Source organism: Bos javanicus, chromosome 2, assembly GCF_032452875.1.
Source record: "Bos javanicus breed banteng chromosome 2, ARS-OSU_banteng_1.0, whole genome shotgun sequence".
Taxonomy (NCBI): domain Eukaryota; kingdom Metazoa; phylum Chordata; class Mammalia; order Artiodactyla; family Bovidae; genus Bos; species Bos javanicus.
In genome coordinates this window covers 119,671,880-119,678,461 of record NC_083869.1, presented here as the reverse complement: position 1 = coordinate 119,678,461, position 6,582 = coordinate 119,671,880, and positions in this window count along the sequence as shown.

Genomic DNA, 6,582 nt, shown 5'->3' with positions numbered 1-6,582 from the left:
ATCTGAATTAAATTCACCCATTCAGGTCCATTTTAGTTCACTGCTTTCTAAAATGTCGATGTTCACTCTTGCCATCTCCTGTTTGACCACTTCCAATTTACCATGATTCATGGACCTAACATGAATCTTTACAGCATCGGACTTTACTTCCATCACCAGTCACGTCCACAGCTGGGCATTGTTTTCACTTTGACTCAGCCCCTTTGTTCCTTCTGGAGCTATTTCTCTGCTCTTCTCCAGTAGCATATTGGGCTCCTCCTGACCTGGGGAGTTCGTCTTTCACTGTCATATCTTAGTAAATTTTAGTAAATTTACTGGATAGTAAAGGGGAAAAATCCTTTAGACAACTATGGAGAAAGGAATAAGTGACTTATGAGAAAATGAAAATTAGATTATCATCAGACTTTTCAACAACACTGCTTTGCACCAGAAGAAAAGGGTGTGACCTATCTAAGGGGGTGAAAGAGTAAGCCAAGGAAAACTGACTTTATATCCAGGAAAACTATCAAGTATAAAAGGTACAAACTGTTATCAGCATACAAGAACTCAGGGAACATTGTTCCTAAGAACCCTTCCTGAAGAATTTACTGGAAAACAAGCCTCAGGCTGCCAAAATTACTAGACACATCAGCATAAGAAAGCATAAAAACTAGTAGAGACCATTAAATACATTACTTGGAGTACCAAAACAATATGAGAAGTAAAAGGAAGAGAGTATAAATGTGGACTCTAAAAAACAAAACAAATAAGACAAAACAAAAACAGATTCTTGGACACAGAGAACAGGCGGTTGCCAGAAGAGAGGTGGGGGGAAAATAGACAACAGGGATTAAGAGATACAAACCTCCAATTAAACAATAAGTAAGTCAGTAAGTCACGGGGACGTAGTACACAGCATAAGGAATATGGTCAGTAATACTGTAATAACTGTATGGGGACAGATGGTTATCAGATTTACTGTGGTGATCATTTCAAAATGTATGCAAATGTCAAATCGTTATGTACACCTGACCTAACGTAATATTGTACGTCAGCTATGCATGCATGTCTGCTAAGTTGCTTCAGTCATGTCTAACTCTTTGTGACCTCATGGACTATAGCTCCGGAGAAGGCCCTGGCACCCCACTCCAGTACTCTTGCCTAGAAAATCCCATGGACGGAGGAGCCTGGTGGGCTATAGTCCATGGAGTTGCTAAGAGTTGGACACGACTGAGCGACTTCACTTTCACTTTTCACTTTCATGCATTGGAGAAGGAAATGGCAACCCACTCCAGTGTTCTTGCCTAGAAAATCCCATGGACGGAGGAGCCTGGTGGGCTACAGTCCATGGAGTCGCTAAGAGTTGGACACGACTGAGGGACTTCACTTTCACTTTTCACTTTCATGCATTGGAGAAGGAAATGGCAACCCACTCCAGTGTTCTTGCCTGGAGAATCCCAGGGACGGCAGAGCCTAGTAGGCTGCTGTCTATGGGGTCGCACAGAGTCGGACGCTACTGAAGTGACTTAGCAGTAGCAGCAGCAGGACTATAGCTCACTAGGCTCCTCTGTCCATGGGATTCTCCAAGCATGAATACTGGAGTGGGTCGCCATGCCCTCCTCCAGGGGATCTTCCCGACCCAGGGATCGAACCCTTGTCTCTTATGTCTCCTGCATTGGCAGGTGGGTTCTTTACCTACCTGTGTCACCTGGGAACCCCATACGCCAACTATGTTTCAATAAAAAACATAAGCTAAAAATAAGAGAATATGGTATAAGAGGCTATAGGCTCAATTGATGTAGATATTCAATAACTATAATGGGGGTGAGAACTTTAAAACTATTTTCACTTGTCATTCTGGTGGTGGTAGCATTAGTATTCCCTGTTGTGTGTGTAATGTTGCCTGAAACAAATGAGTAATTACGGGATATTTTAAATGTTATCCCCTGTGTCCTAAAACTAGGATTCTCAGTATGGAAGAAAAGAGATACAGCAGTAATTTTTTTTAAAGATTAAATATAAAATCTGTAGTCCTGAAACTTAATTGAAAATAACAGCACGACCTTATAAGGTATTTGATCTATCATTCTATCTGTATCTATTAGCTCTAACCACTGAAACGACCTAGGAACCATGACCCGCTGAGTACCACTGAGAATACCCAGAGTCCACACTGTGGTCAGGAAACATCATTTCCCACTAAAAGTCAGGGCTGTGTGGAGAAGTGACTGCTGGTCTGAGGAAAAAATGTACAAAAGCAGCCTGGAGCATCTTGACATAAACGACAGCACACAAGCCACCACAGATAAGCCATATGCAGACTGGAGCAGTGCCAAAAGAAAACAGGAGGGCCTTTCTCTGTCTGTCCAGTGATTACAACTTCACCTTCCAATGCAGGGGGTATGGGCTTGACCCCTGGTTGGGGAGCTAAGATCCCACATGCCTCGTGGTCAAAAATCCAAAACATAAAACAGAAGCAATATTATAACAAATTCAATAAAGGTTTTTAAAATGGTCCACATAAAATAAAAAAAAAAAAAAAAGCACCCACCAAGAATCTGCCTGACAAAAAAGAGACGTGGTTCAATCCCTGAGTTGAGAAGATCCTTTGGAGGAGGGCATGGCAACCCATTCCAGTATTCATGCATGGAGAATCCCAGGGACAGAGGAGCTTGGCAGGTGACAATCCACAGGGTCGCAAAGAATCGAACATGACTGATTTGACAACAACAAAAACTCACCAAATTTATTTAAATCCATGAGTTCATGGTGATATTGAAAAAATGAAATGGTCTCCACCAGATGATAATAAGGAACCAGTTTATTATTTTGCAAACTGGCAAATACAGGAAAAGAAGGGAGCATTTATCCTGCCTCTCTTCTGTGAGCTATACCACTGGGTAACCTCATGATAGACGAAAGAAAGCATCTGTTTATGAAGAATTCCAGCAAATAAATGAAAAAGAAATGATGGAATTAGAATAGCATCATCATTTTGCAGGGGTGGCAGCTGTAGTGCTTTTCATTACCTTATGTAAAACACGGGAACAGTCTCATCAACGTTGCCATCATCTGTTGAACTCAAGTATATTTTTCTCAAAGCCTATTTACTTACAAATTGTGTGCAATGACAAAATTAATAAGCAATAAAATGTGAACCACAGCACAGTGAAAAGAATGTGTCACCATGTTGGCCCCCCAGTGAAGTAATGGATCCAGGGCCTGAGCCTCCACGGCTAAGAACATCCAGCAGAGAGGCAGCTGGTGCAGGAACCCATAGAGCCTTGTCAAAAGGACAGAAGCTGGGTCTGGTGGAGCCTCTAGATCCAGCTGACTGTCCCAAGAGTGGGCAGCCAGCAAAATCCAGACTGTGGGAAAAACTGCAGTCAGATGGCCTGGTTTCCTCAAGCAGTAAAATGAAAGGAAAAGAAAGCAATGAAGGAAGAACTTGTGCATTATAAGAGGTAAAACGTTGGTTTTTTTAAAGGGGGCAAGACTGAACCATAGTTGAAAGATGCACACTTGGATGATGCAACTGTCAAGAAACAGGAGGAAGTGACTGCAATAAAAGTCAAATGGGGATGGTGGAGGAGTAGGTGGACGTGGAGTACGTCTCTCTCCATGGATACATCAGGAATACACCTTCAGACACGGAAGAGCTTGCAGAACACCAGGGGAGAGCAGACAGGAGTACCTGACCACGGGGGAAAAGCCAGGTGGTGGTTCCTCCGGCTGTGGCAGAGAGGGTCTACCACTGGAACAGGCAACATGGAGGAGCTGCTGGGGTGGCTGCAATGTTCCATCTCTTGGGTTACAAGAGCACTGCGGGTATTTGCCCTATTAAACTTTATTAAACTCTATGTTTATCTCATAGCTTTTTCTGTATTTTATTTCACAAAAAGATGTTCAAAATAAGGACTGTTTACAAATAAATGCGTATCTATAAAAATAAGTCACAAACTAGAATGGTATGAACAGCATGCCTGGAGAAATGCCGACCTTTTCCATAAACCTGAGTGACTCGGACCCTAGAAGCCACCTTGCCCACCTTCCCGTAGCCTTGGGAATGCATGGACTTCATGGAGGGGCAGAGCAGAAAACTGATGTCTACATTGGACAGCAGGAAGGTACAAAGGGCAGCCAGTGGGCATGGTGCGCTGTTGGGGAGTCCTACCTAAATACATCCCAAGCCCAACATATACAGTTGAAACCCAGGATCCTGCTTCAAACACAGCATCTCCTCTGCTGTTCCCTGGGCCCCTGAAGACCTACAGCAGGCCAGCGGGAGTGGCTAGAAATGCCATGACCAGGTTAACATCCTAAGGCGAGGGGAGATGGGCAGTAACACTGTTTTAGACACATAAACCCTGACTGTGGTAGAGACCTCCTGGGGCACCTGTCCAACACTCACTCCCCGGAAGCACGAACTGACCCCTATCCCAGGAGACATGTCTGTACCACATGGTCCAGTCCTCCCGGTCACAGCTGATTTGATCAGGGAGGGACAGACTCCATGCCAAAGATGGGGGACACCTATGGTTTACTGCCAGCATCTATTCCCACTCTCTAGTAATATCACCCAAATTTATTTTCAGACACTTTCCCTGTCCCATGTGGTCAGGGTGGAATAAACCAACCTTCCGTCTGAGATTAGAGTAAACCAATAAATTATCCCAATCACCAGGTGTTCATGGAGGGGTTAGGAGTCCAGGCAAGAGCCAACTAGTGTAGCTCATTCTCCTGGCCCTGTGATTGGTTGAGGTGTGGGCACTGGATCCAAGCTAGTCCAATCAGAATGAATCCTACAACTTCTATAGGAATGATGAGACTCACCCCCCGAAACCCCACCCCACCAACCCCGCTTCCTCTGTGGTATGGGATGATGATGAAAAGTCTGGAATCATCACAGCCACAGCCACTGCTGGGACCTTGAGGGAGGATGTCTGAGAATAAAACCAGAACTGAGACGTGCACAGAGAGGGGTCACTGCAGAAAAAAGGAGTGAGCTCTGGCATGACCTCCTGAACCACTGGCACCAGTTAGGTCATTCCTCTGGATTTCATTACATGAACCAATATTCCTCCCCCTTTCTTTTGTCTTTTCTTTTTAAATTGAGCCAGTTTACATGAGGTTTTCTGTACGTTATAATTAGATGTTATGGTTAGGAATGTTAAGGCTTCAAGTACAGAAAGCTCTACTAAAGCCCAAAAGATGGAGATCCAGAGCTTCTCACACAGCCCAGAAATGTCACGTGCACGCACGCACGCGCACACGCACGCACGCGCGCACACACACACACACACACACACACACGTGCATGAATCGGAATAAGGCCTGAATTGAACCAAAGTCAATTTCCTGGTTAAAGTTACAGGAGATGTTATCATTGGGGATAAGTGGGTGAAAGGTACACAGAGCCTCTCTACTGTTTTTGCAACTGTGTCTGAATCTAAAATTATTTAAAATTTAAATGTTTTTTACCAGGGCTTCCCTGGTGGTTCAGACAGTAAAGAACCCGCCTGTGGTGCAGGAGACTCGGGTTCCATCCCTGGGTCAGGAATATCCCCTGGAGAGGGAATGGCTACCCACTCCAATATTTTTGGCTGGAGAATTCCATGGACAGAGGAGCCTGATGGGCTACAGTCCATGGGGTCAGAGAGAGTCCAACACAACTAAGCAACAAGCACATAAATATAAGTACATAGACAATTCTGCATATGATTTCAGGGGTTTTGCATCTCCCTGAGGCTCATCCAGCTTCCTCCAGGGAGAGGCAAAGAAGTACCCACCGGCTGGCCCCCTTCTAGGACCCGCCCCCCCATGCCTACGTGACCACCCAGGCCCTGCCTATCAAGCCGCTTCAATTTCTCACTGAGACAGAGGAGGAGCCAGCTCAGACAGAGAGGATGGTATATATGAAGCTTATTCAGCTATCTTTCTGGAGGGTGGGTGTACATTTTTATTCACACACATATCCCATTATTCTGGCGATAACCTGAGTCTCCCATCAGATACTCTGGGACCTACCGGTTTATCCTCTTCTTGTTCCTAGCCCACCTATAGACTTTCAGACAAATAATTCAACTTGGAGAGGAAATTAACCACATTATTTGTTCTAAGTTTCCCTAGTCCACTGATGCCAAGGCCCCAGGGGCTAGGCTGTGTTTTTGTCCAAAATATACTATTAAGCTTCAGGTTCCAGCACCATCCCCTTGGTATCCTGATGCACTGCTGTCCTCTGCTGGTGACTTCTAGGTATTACTTAGAAATTCTTGGTCTTCCTGGTGGTTCAGAGGGTAAAGAAATCTGCCTGCAATGCAGAAAACCTGGATTCGATCCCTGGGTCAGGAAAATTCCCTGGAGAAAGGGATGGCAACCTGCTCTAGTATTCTTGCCTGGAGAATTCCATGGACAGATGAGCCTGGTGGGCTACAGTCTGTGGGGTTGCAGAGCTGGACACAACTGAGACTAACACTTTCATTTTCTTTTCATGATCCTGACCCCACTGGAATGCAAACATCTACAACCAAAATATGAAAGTCAGTTAACCAGCACTAACACCTGTGCTCATAGCAATCTGGCTTTGCTTCCTGTAATTCTCAT